A 12,114-nucleotide genomic window follows, 5' to 3' on the forward strand; every position below is an offset into this window, starting at 1 on the left:
AAGCACAGCAGAAAGGAACCCTGGTCCTAGGACATGTCTCTCTCAATACATACCACAAGCACTTTTCAAGCATCTGTTGTCAAGTAAAGGAACATATCTGATGTTAAGAAAATTACCTTTGTTTCTTTTGCAACGTGTATTTTATGCTACACTGTAGTTAGGATATGGAAAATAAAGCATTCTTCTCTATTGCCTCCAAATATATACAGTTTTCCATTTCACTTAAGTTTTCTAATTGTTTTATGCACATAAATTCTATCTCTCTATAGGACTATAGTCTTCCTAGACTGAGGTGAATGTGAGGCTGCCAGGGCTAACACCATGACAGGCGGCCCGGACCTAAGTTTAGATTTCCCCCGAAATGGTAAGATTCCCTACCCCCATCAAGCCACCTGGAGCCAGCCAATCAATATGCGCCCAGTAAGAAAAAGGGAACCTGTCAGGGGAAAGCTGAAAAGCCCGAGAACGCCCAAGTTTGAAAAAAGCCCACGAAGGTTTGAGCCAATAATATTGCTTTGCAAACATGTAACCAATCCGCTTAAGCCAGCTACCAACTGCTTATGCTTACCCTATAAATTTGCGTAACAGCTTGAGCTCAGCGCTTTCTGACCCTGCACCACTGCGTTGGTTGCGGCAGTAAACCCTGACTCGAGTCAGCAATAAACTTCCCTTTTTTGCGAGTTGCACTGTCTTGGAAGCCTTCTCTCTTCCCGCTCGGGGATTCGGACATCGGGCATAACAGTGAAGACCATCTGAAATGCTGTCAAGGCCTCATTGGGTTGAATATGACTTCAGCCACAACTCTCCAGTGACTACACTTGCTGCTCCCAGATAAGGTGAGACGCTTTAAAACACAGTGTTGGATGAGCATAATGTGGTGGTCCATAACACAGACTCGGATGTCAGACAGACCCCGAGTTCGTTCTCGCTCTGGTACCCAGGCAATTTACCTAGCCTATTCAAGTCTCAGTTTCCTCATTCATTAGGACAACAATTCTACCAAGAGGGTTGTTTCAGAAATAAAATTATTAATAGTTAAGCTACATAACATGCTTAGCACAGAGTAAAGACTCATGAAATAATGATTATTAATGAACTACCCATTTTCACTCATGTTATCTGTTATGCACTCCGTGGCATCTGACTCCTAGTATCAGAATATTTGAGAAGTTAATCAGAAAGCTTCCAGGCAAACTTAGAATCAGAGCCACAATACTTGGATGGTTGTGGTGAATATTTCATTCAGGCTGTTGGAAGCCTTGCCAATCATCCCTACCTCACACGTGGTACCTCATGTCATGAATTATTAGGTGTCTGGGATGGCACCTAACAAAGTACAAGGATATGCACAATACGGACTTCCTAGGTGGCACAGTGGTAAAGAATCCTCCTGTCCATGCAGGAGATGCAGGAGACGTGGGTTCGATTCCTGGGTGGGGAAGATCCCCTGGAAGAGGAACTGGCAACCCACTCCAGCATTCTTGCTTGGAGAATTCCAGGGACTGAGGAGTCTGGTGGGCTGCAGTCCATGGGATTGCAAAAGAGTTGGACATGATGGAGCATGCGTGTGTGTGCGCTCGCATGTGCAGACACACAATACATCTAAGCAGCTCTTTTTTTGAAGACTCCTAAAGATGAAAAATAGAGGATAAATAGAAAGAATAAACCCACTGGAAAAAAAAAATAATAATAAAAAAAAAAAAAATTAATTAAAAAAAAAAAAAAAAAAGAAAGAATAGAAAAAAAGGATTAGAGAGAACAAAGCAGAAGTTCAGACATGAACCATCATTTACTGCATAAAAGAATTTAGTTTTTCTTTAGATTTCATTCTTAAATTCCTTTTTTAACATGGAACAATAGAAGTGCTGACATACAAGGAAGGAAGAAAATAAGAAAAAATGTTCACATGTATACTCACAAAGTACAGGCGCATTGTATTCCAAAATACTCTAAACATCCTAGGGTAGGCCAAAAAGAATCCATGCTCTGATTAGGAAATTTAATTCTTCCTGAAAGCACTTAGATGAGATGAGAGTCTTATTTATATTAAGGTTAGGTTCCTCTTTTCACTTCCTCTCTCAAGTCTCCTTTCTACTTCCTCCTACAGGAACAACTTTATTCTTATAAAGACCAAGCACCCTCGCACCGCCCCCCCCGACCAAAAAAAAACTATGCAAATATAAGAAGTACACCTTTGAATCATATCTATTAAATATCTTGGTTTCAAAGACCACTGAAGCACATGATTCAAGACAGAAATCATACTGCTGAGGGAGAAAGTACCACTAAAACGACTAATCAAAATGATCAAAATTACACTTCAGTTTCACAGAAACATCTATTATAACTTAATTGCTTCATGTCCAACACCAGGTTTTCAAGTTCTGCTCAACCTTGGCATTTCCACAATTATACTCTAAGTAACCAGGATATAATCCTGAGAAGGAAGATCTAGATGTGATTATAATCAATTACGCTGACCACATCTAAAAGAAAGGCTGTGAGAACAGAAAAGGGATGATCTGTAAGAAAGATAAGGAGGCTCAAGAATGTAGCATTCACTCCCTGGGGAACAGAGAGACACAGTCTGGCAGACATACCTATGGTATCTGCCAGGGAAATACCAAGTGTGAGGTGGGAATGACTGGCAAAGCTTTATCCTGCTTGAGTGAAATATTCACCTAAGCCATCCAAGTACTTTGGCCCTGATTCCAAGTTCACTTAGATGCTTTTTGGTAAGCTTCTCAAATATTCTGATATAAGGAGTCAGATGCCACAGGTAGAAAACATAAACATTCAAATCCCCGGAAAGGAATACTCGCCCACAGCAGATTGAATGGCATTCTTGTTTATACAAAAAGCAATACAGTATAGGGACTGCTGCTGCTAAGTCACTTCAGTCGTGTCCAACTCTGTGCGACCCCAGAGACGGCAGCCCACCAGGCTCCCCCACCCCTGGGATTCTCCAGGCAAGAACACTGGAGTGGGTTGCCATTTCCTTCTCCAATGCTTGAAAGTGAAAAGTGAAAGGGAAGTCGCTCAGTCCTGTCTGCCTCTTCGAGACCCCATGGACTGCAGCCCACCAGTCTCCTCCATCCATGGGATTTTCCAGGCAAGAGTACTGGAGTGGGTTGCCACTGCCCTTTCCGACAGTATAGTGATTAAGCGCCCAGTATTTGGAGGCACAGTGGTTTCCAATGGTGACTACGCTTTACTCAACTTCTCTGTGCTTGTTTTCTCACTAATTACTTCAAGTGTTGTGGTAAGGACTAAGTTAACTTATACAAAAAATTTAACACCTTGCTAGACAGAATGAAGTGCTCAGTAAAAGTATAATAATTTTTCATAATAATTATGAAACGTCTCAGGATTGTGATCTGGGAGTCAAAGCACAATCAACTCTAAAACAAAAATTGTGATCTTACACTGTTGGTGGGAATGCAAACTAGTACAGCCACTATGGAAAACAGTGTGGAGATTTCTTAAAAAACTGGAAATAGAACTGCCATATGACCCAGCAATCCCACTTCCGGGCATACACACTGAGGAAACCAGATCTGAAAGAGACACGTGCACCCCAATGTTCATCGCAGCACTGTTTATAATAGCCAGGACATGGAAGCAACCTAGATGCCCATCAGCAGACGAATGGATAAGGAAGCTGTGGTACATATACACCATGGAATATTACTCAGCCATTAAAAAGAATTCATTTGAATCAGTCCTAATGAGATGGATGAAACTGGAGCCCATTATACAGAGTGAAGTAAGTCAGAAAGATAAAGAACATTACAGCATACTGACACATATATATGGAATTTAGAAAGATGGTAATGATAACCCTATATGCAAAACAGAAAAAGAGACACAGAAGTACAGAACAGACTTTTGAACTCTGTGGGAGAAGGTGAGGGTGGGATGTTTCGAAAGAACAGCATGTATATTATCTATAGTGAAACAGATCACCAGCCCAGGTGGGATGCATGAGACAAGTGCTCGGGGCTGGTGCACTGGGAAGACCCAGAGGAATCGGGTGGAGAGGGAGGTGGGAGGGGGGATCGGGATGGGGAATACATGTAACTTCATGGCTGATTCATGTCAATGTATGACAAAACCCACTGAAATGTTGTGAAGTAATTAGCCTCCAACTAATAAAAAAAAAAAAAGAAAGAAAGAAAAAATTGTGATCTTAGACTATTAAAGAAGTGCCACAGGGAATTCCCTGGCAGTCCAGTAGTTAGGACTCAGTGCTTTCACTGCCAGGGCCTAGCTTCAATCCCTGGTCAGGGAACTAAAATTCCACAAGCTGCAAAGCATGGCCAAAAAAAAAAAGGGCCACAATACCGACACGCAGGAATAAAACAAGTATGTATGTGTGTGCACGTGTACAGTGGCGAGGGTGGCTTTAACAGGCAGACAGGACATAGGTTGTGAAGGGCTTATATGCTACACCAAGAAATCTGGATTTTCTTTTTCTTTTTTAAAAATATTTATTTGGTTGCTCTGGGTCTTCGTTGTGGCATCCAGGGTCTTTCGGTTGCAGCATTCAAATGCTTAGTTGCAGCATGTGGGATCTAGTTCCCTGATCAGGTATCAAACCTGGGCCTCCTGCATTGAAAACATGGACTCTTAGCCACTGGACCACCCGGGAAGTCCCTGAATTTTATTTTAAAAGCGTCAAATTCAGTTCAGTCGCTCAGTCGTGTCCGACTCTTTGCAACCCCATGAACCACAGTATGCCAGGCCTCCCTGTCCATCACCAACTGCCGGAGTCTACTCAAGCCCATGTCCACTGAGTCGATGATGCCATCCAACCATCTCATCCCCTGTCGTCCCCTTCACCTCCTGCCCTCAATCTTTCCCAGCATTAGAGTCTTTTCCAATGAGTCAACTCTTCGAATCAGGTGGCCAAAGTATTGGAGTTTCAACTTCGACATCAGTCCTTCCAATTAACACCCAGGACTGATCTCCTTTAGGATGGGCTGGTTGGATCTCCTTGCAGTCCAAGGGACTCTCAAGAGTCTTCTCCAACACCACAGTTCAAAAGCATCAATTCTTCAGCGCTCAGCTTTCTTTATAGTCCAACTCTCACATCCATACATGACTACTGGAAAAACCACAGCCTTGACTAGACGGACCTTTGTTGACAAAGTAATGTCTCTGTTTTTTAATATGCTGTCTAGGTTGGTCATAACTTTCCTTCCAAGGAGTAAGCGTCTTTTAATTTCATGGCTGCAATCACCATCTGCAGTGATTTTGAAACCCCAAAAAATAAAGTCAGCCACTGTTTCCCCATCTACTTGCCATGAAGTGATGGGACTGTCTAGAACTAACACCCCAAAAAGATGTCCTTTTCATTATAGGGGACTAGAATGCAAAAGTAGGAAGTCAAGAAACACCTGGAGTAACAGGCAAATTTGGCCTTGGAGTACAGAATGAAGCATGGCAAAGGCTAATAGGGTTCTGCCAAGAGAACACACTGGTCATAGCAAACACCCTCTTCCAACAACACAAGAGAAGACTACACATGGACATCACCAGATGGTCAACACCAAAATCAGAATGATTTTTGCAGCCAAAAGCATTAAGAGGCAATCTAAAGGTAATCTCAACTGTCAAAACATTTTTAAAATAAATTTTAAACAAGTTTTATATCCAAGAACTCACAAAAATCAAGAAGATGAAGGAATTCCAGAAAAATATAGTGAATAGTGACTTAAATATTTTAGTAGTAATTCAATCTAAACTGAAATCAAAACCAAAATGTCAGTGAACTTAAATGAGTAAAATGGAATCCCATCTCCACCCCCACCAATATTACAAAAGAACAGTAGATGCTGTTTCCTGGCTCCACAATCCACTTCCTCCAATTGTTACAGGCACTGGACCCATCTGTTCCAAGGCCCTACCATCACCACCCCCAAGACAAAGAAAAGACCAGTCCCCGTCATTTACTTGTCTATCAATCTACAGACCTGAAAACAAAATAAAAAGAATAAAAAGTTCAGCACTCTTGGATGCAAGCAACATCATATATTATAAATGCAAACACATATAGAATGCAAAGTAAACACAGTTAAAAAACAGATTTCAGAATGTTTAAGACATAGGAACCACAGGAGGAAAACAAAGAACCTTAATTCAGCTGATTTCACAAAAATGTAAAAGAGCAAAATCCTCTTTTTCCCTTTTGCTAGTCTACTTTTACCTGGTTTCACCAGATAATTTGTTAGAACTGTCACAATAATGAATGCCATCACAAGGCTAAGAGAATTTTGGAGTCCATCAACATTAAAGTTTAGGTAGTTCAATTTTCATTTTATTTTAAAAATGATTAGATAAGGCCCAAAACAGCATTTTCCAAAGTGCAGAGCAAGAACAAGAAATGATTTTGCATGGAGGGAGGTGGGAAGTTCGGGATGCAGGGGACATGGGTATACCTATGGCTGATTCTTGTTGATGAATGACAGAAAAACACAAAATTCTGTAAAAAGCAATTATCCTTCAATTAAAAAACATTTTAAAAAAAGACACTAAAGCTGAAAAGAAATGATTTTGTTATATAAGCAATGCTTATGTACTTAATAGCTACATATTATAATGTGTACCAGAAAAGGTATAAAATATAGCTAAACCATGATTTCACAGATTAAAACTTGTAAGAGGGTAATGTTTTTAAAAAGTCTATTAAAATCTGAAGTAAAACTTCTAAAATGCAAAATTTATGATGGCAGTTTAGTTCATGGGCTTCCCTGGTGGCTCAGTGGTAAACAATCTGCCTGCAAACAAAAGAGATGTGAGTTCGATCCCTAGCTTGAGAAGATCCCCTGGAGAAGAAAATGGCAACCCACTCTAGTATTTGTGCCTGGGAAATTCTATGGACAGAGGAACCTGGTAAGTTATAATCCATGGGGTCGCAAAAGAGTTGAACATGACTTAGTGATTAAAATAACAAAAAGCAAATGGTTCAAAGCAAGTGAAGTACCATAACTGTCCCATAAGCAACAGGGCCTGTTTGTTTGCTTTCTTCTTGGCTCAAGGTATTGTTGCCAATGATTAGAAAAGATGTGACCTTTAGTTCAGTGAGCTTGTTACTAAAGTTGATTTAGAGTAAAAGAAACAAACACTAAGATGCATACAGAAATTTTCCTGTTTACAGGAAAGGGTGTAATATTGTTTAAAAAAAAAATAATGGCACATATAAATCATTCCTACACTGGAACTAAGACAAGAGCAATTTTCTAGTGCATATTCACAAACTATAAGCATCTAAAAAAAGAACTCTAGCAACACTGATAAACATTTAAGTTGTAGGTTAAATGATTTGGTCATTTTATTTACTTTCACATGACCTGTCAAAGGAGCAGAGTAATATAAAAGGTTTTTCTCCTAATTATTTACATGAATGTGTTTTTCTCATTACCTCTCGCCAAAGGAATGAATGACAGGTGATCACTGCACGCCTTGGCATCAACTTTGCTGGCGGCAGAAACAGTAATATTTAAAAATTTTACTATGAAATGTTTCAAGATGAGATGTCAAAGTATTCTTGCTAATGATGTCTCAAGAATTTCCAGGCCAGACAAGAAAGTGGAAGAACCATTTCTATCTGGCCATACTTGGAGCATCTCACTGAGACATCTGAAAACCGATCTTAAGGGCACCACAGCAGATGGAGTAATATCACTCTCAATTCTTGAAGTATCTGCTACTAAGACGCTACAGTATTTTCACAGGGCTGAGGGATCACTGTCAGAAGCTGCCAATTTCCATACTCTCCTTTCCCAAGTGCCCCCACCCTTCCCCGAGAGATATAAGTTAATACTTCTTTCTCATCTTCTTTTCCCAACTTGGACGAATTTCGGTTTCTTCTAACTCCCATCTGCCTTTCCTTGCATTGTGGTCACTAACGATGAGACAAAGTCCCCTGTGAAACACTTTCCAGGACTTTCCCCCGCCCCGCTTCCCCTGTGGAATTCGATCTTTTACCGACCCTTTCCTTCGTGTGTCTTCAGTAAAGCCGCGAAGTAAAAATGGACCTCCCTGGACAGAATAGACTCTCCAATAATATGAACCGCAGAACCCTCCTTCAAACAACTAGTTTAGAGTTTCTCTGATCACTGCGGCCACCATACAGTCTATTAATCCCGACAGTAGCAACACCGAGAGAGTGGGAAGTTAGAGAGTGGGAGTTTACTTCTGCTAGGTTTATAGGAAGAGTCCAGAGAACGATCATCCCTCCACCCTTCCTCCTCTGGCCGCTTGATAAGTCTCCCGGCGTCCAGCGTCCTAGATCAGGGCCGGACCTGCCCAGTCCCGGTCAGAGCGCCACCTTCTTCCCTTAAGCCCTACCTCACCAACTTTTCAACCGTCACGATACACTCTTTCTCCTTGGGATTATGATCCCAATCTTCTCCCCGGCCAGCTCACTCATTCCCACCCCTGGAGACTCACCAGGCGAGTTCCAGCCACTCCTCTCCGGCCGCTACAGCTCGGACACCCGCAGGCCGGACTCCCAGCTGCGCCCTTCTTGCGCCTGCGTTCGCCAGACCGGCGCGCCTGCGCACTTCCCCGGCGCGGCGAGCCCGGACACACCCCTGCAGCTGGAGCCAATCACCGTGCGAGGGCTTTAAATCTCCCTGCCACGCAGGCGGCGAGCCCTGGGACTCACCCGTTTACCGGATAATTCGAGTACCGCCCAAAGGTGGGCGGTGTTCAGGCAACAAACTTTCACTGGGGGCAAACCGTGTGCCAGGCCTTGGGCGGATGAATGCTGAGGAAAAGGCGGCGAATAGAATGCCTTCCCTGACCTCTGTCTCTACTGGGAGATAGATATGTAAACATATTATAGTGGACAGAATATAGTGCTTGGCACACATAACATCCGAGGCGCCGCTGGCGCACAATGAACTAAGAGCTTTATTCTTAGGGTATCTGAAAGGGTTCCCGGAGGAAGTGAGTTTTGAGTCATGAAGGATAAGTAGGAGTTGCGCCGGAGGTACGGGAGGGAGATAAAGGTTTCCAGACTCTGGCCATTGGAGAGTCCAAGAAGACCACAGCGCCTTCTGGAAGTTTCCTTGTGGTTCATGCTATTTAGAGGCTTAAAGCTCCTCGTATATCTTCCGGTGAAGCGGGAAATGAGTTCTTAGAAGTTGGCAATGGCCAAGTCTTGGAAAATCTTGTACTTTTGGACTAGTGAGCCTACACTTTACCATGATCACTGAGAATATTTAAAGGTTTAAAAGCAGATCCGGCAACTGCTCCAGGCTCCTCTGAGAGTACAGCACAGTGCTGGAAATAAAAGGAGTTTCAAAGGAGTTGTCTATTCCTAAGGAGTCAAGGAAGATGCAATCTGAGAAATACCACCACAGAGTTATTGGTGATCTTAGTGAAAGCTATGTGATGAAATGACAAAAGAGTTAAAGATAGATTGCAGTAGTTTGGAGAGAGGAGATGCAGAAATGGGGACAAGTTGTAGAATGCTTTTGGAAAGTATGGTCTTGAGGGGAATGGGGAAAGAAGACAAGTCTTCAAGTTTTTTGTTTCTGCTTTTTTGGTTGCTATTAGAATTAAGACAGGAAAAACTTAAGCATGCTAGGTAAGATGCAACTGAGAAAGAAAATAGTTTTAAAGAGAAGCGCTAGTCAATAGATCTTGAGTGGGTAAGTGTAGAGGCAGTCCAAAGTACTGAGGGAAGGAAAGTTCTTGGAAACAAGATAGAGAAGATATCTCCTCAATTTTATAACAGGAAGTATTTGTAAATCTGTATGTTTAGTAACAGGAAGTTAAAGAACTTCTCATCTGATGGCCTCTTATTTTCTCTGTGAAGTAGGAGACAAAGTCATCTACTGATAGAGAATTAGGAGTTAAGTGAAGAAGATTTGAAATATTGCTGTAGAAACTGATGGAGCAAGTCAACCAGAGAAGAGTAGTAGGAGTGGTAACTGGTGTTGAGGGCCTGTGTGGTGGTGGTTTAGTCCCTTAGTCATGTCCGATTCTTTTGTGATCCCATGTACTGTAACTCACTGGGCTCCTCTGTCCATCAGATTTCACAGGCAAGAATACTGGAGTGGGTTGCCATTTCCTCCTCCAGGGGATCTTCCCAACCCAGGGATGGAACCCATGTCTCTTGTGTCTCCTGCATTAGCTGGAGGATTTTTTTAACTAATTAATTTGTGACTTGCTGGGTCTTTGTTGCTGTGTGAGCTTTTCTCTAGTTGCAAAGTGGGGGTTAGTTGTGGTGCATGGGCTTCTCATTGCTGTGGCTTCTTTTGCTGTGGAGCATGGGCTCTACGCATGCTGGCTTCAATAGCTGTGGTACATGGGCTCAGTAGTTGCAGCTCCTGGGCTCAAGAGCAGGACAGCACAAGAGTTTTCTCCAAAATGTCAACAGAGCCAAGGTTGAAAAACCCTCATCTGGGATTACCTTGATGCTCACCAACAGATGACCTTGGTCTTCTACAGGCTTTCCCTTGGACCATGGCCCTGAGCTTATAAGGTAAAGCAGTTCTTCCATTGCATTCCTTTAAAAGAGAGAAGAATGCGCTTCATACCCCACACCTTGGTGTTTCAAAGACTTGTGATGTCACAAGTACAGAATGGGAATACATTCTTTAATCCTCCAGAAGCCAATCTGGACTTACACATAGGTGGAGGGAGCTGCTTACTTTCATCTGAGGCGTTGAAGGTCTTGTCAAACAAGCAATATTAGAAGTTCAGTAATATAGGAAATTCACATCATTATCAACTTTAATGTAACTTGGTTTATCTGAGTAGTTTTAGTCACTAAAAGAAGATCCTGAGGTAATGGGCATGGGCTAAATTCAATGAATATAAATAAATCAAGTACTAATAAGAATATAATTATTGGTGTTAATGGATTTTCTGCTTTATGATAGGAACCAATTATCTGCTTTACAGACAGGCACTTGACCTATGTTATGTCACTTAATCTCAGCAACATCCTGAGAGATTGAGGTATCTATCTGAATATTAACTCTGCGGGAAGTAAGGTTCGTGAAAACTTGTAATTTTCCCAATATCACAAATTACTAGTACTTAAGTCAAGATTTTCAGACTTAAATTGAAGAAAGTAGGGAAAACCACTAGACCATTCGGGTATGACCTAAATCAAATCCCTTATGACTATACTGTGGAAGTGAGAAATAGATTTAAGGGACTAGATCTGATAGACAGAGTGCCTGATGAACTATGGACGGAGGTTCGTGAATTGTACAGGAGACAGGAATCAAGTCCATCCCCATGGAAAAGAAATGCCAAAAGGCAAAATGGTTGTCTGAGGAGGCCTTACAAATAGCTGTGAAAAGAAGAGAAGCGAAAAGCAAAGGAGAAAAGGAAAGATATACCCATTTGAATGCAGAGTTCCAAAGAATAGCAAGGAGAGATAAGAAAGCCTTCCTCAGCGATCAATGCAAAGAAATAGAGGAAAACAACAGAATGGGAAAGACTAGAGATCTCTTCAAGAAAATTAGAGACACCAAGGGAACATTTCATGCAAAGATGGGCACAATAAAGGGCAGAAATGGTAGAGACCTAGGAGAAGCAAAAGATATTAAGAAGAGGTGGCAAGAATACACTGAAGAACTGTAAAAAAAAGATCTTCATGACCCAGATAATCATGATAGTGTGATCACTCACCTAGAGACAGACATCCTGGAATGTGAAGTCAAGTGGGCCTTAGGAAGCATCATCACTACGAACAAAGCTAGTGCAGGTGATGGAATTCCAGTTGAGCTATTTCAAATCCTGAAAGATGATGCTGTGAAAGTGCTGCACTCAATATGTCAGCAAATTTGGAAAACTCAGCAGTGGCCACAGGACTGGAAAATGTGTTTTCATTCCAGTCCCAAAGAAAGGCAATCCCAAAGAATGTTCAAACTACCGCACAATTGCACTCATCTCACACGCTAGTAAAGTAATGCTCAAAATTCTCCAAGCCAGACTTCAGCAATACATGAACCCATGAACTTCCAGATGTTCAAGCTGGTTTTACAAAAGGCAGAGGAACCAGAAATCAAATTGCCAACATCTGCTGGATCATCAAAAAAGTAAGAGAGTTCCAGAAAAACATCTATTTCTGCTTTATTGACTATG

The 12,114-nt window shown here is 41.8% G+C and overlaps 2 protein-coding genes across 3 annotated transcripts in view; one reads left to right on the forward strand and one right to left on the reverse strand.

Annotated features, from left to right (window-relative positions):
* SNAP23 (synaptosome associated protein 23) overlaps positions 1-8,591 on the reverse strand; it is a 37,735-nt gene extending 29,144 nt beyond the window's left edge. Inside the window, exon 1 of one of the 2 annotated variants that reach the window (XM_061157470.1) lies at positions 8,455-8,591. The gene's annotated coding sequence lies outside the window, so the exon portion shown is untranslated. The remainder of the gene's footprint in view (positions 1-8,454) is intronic. The other variant, XM_061157469.1, reaches the window with a different exon arrangement.
* ZNF106 (zinc finger protein 106) overlaps positions 623-12,114 on the forward strand; it is a 68,009-nt gene continuing 56,517 nt past the window's right edge. Inside the window, exon 1 of the mRNA XM_061157459.1 lies at positions 623-836. The gene's annotated coding sequence lies outside the window, so the exon portion shown is untranslated. The remainder of the gene's footprint in view (positions 837-12,114) is intronic.

This window comes from Dama dama, chromosome 12 (genome assembly GCF_033118175.1).
Source record: "Dama dama isolate Ldn47 chromosome 12, ASM3311817v1, whole genome shotgun sequence".
Lineage (NCBI taxonomy): Eukaryota > Metazoa > Chordata > Mammalia > Artiodactyla > Cervidae > Dama > Dama dama.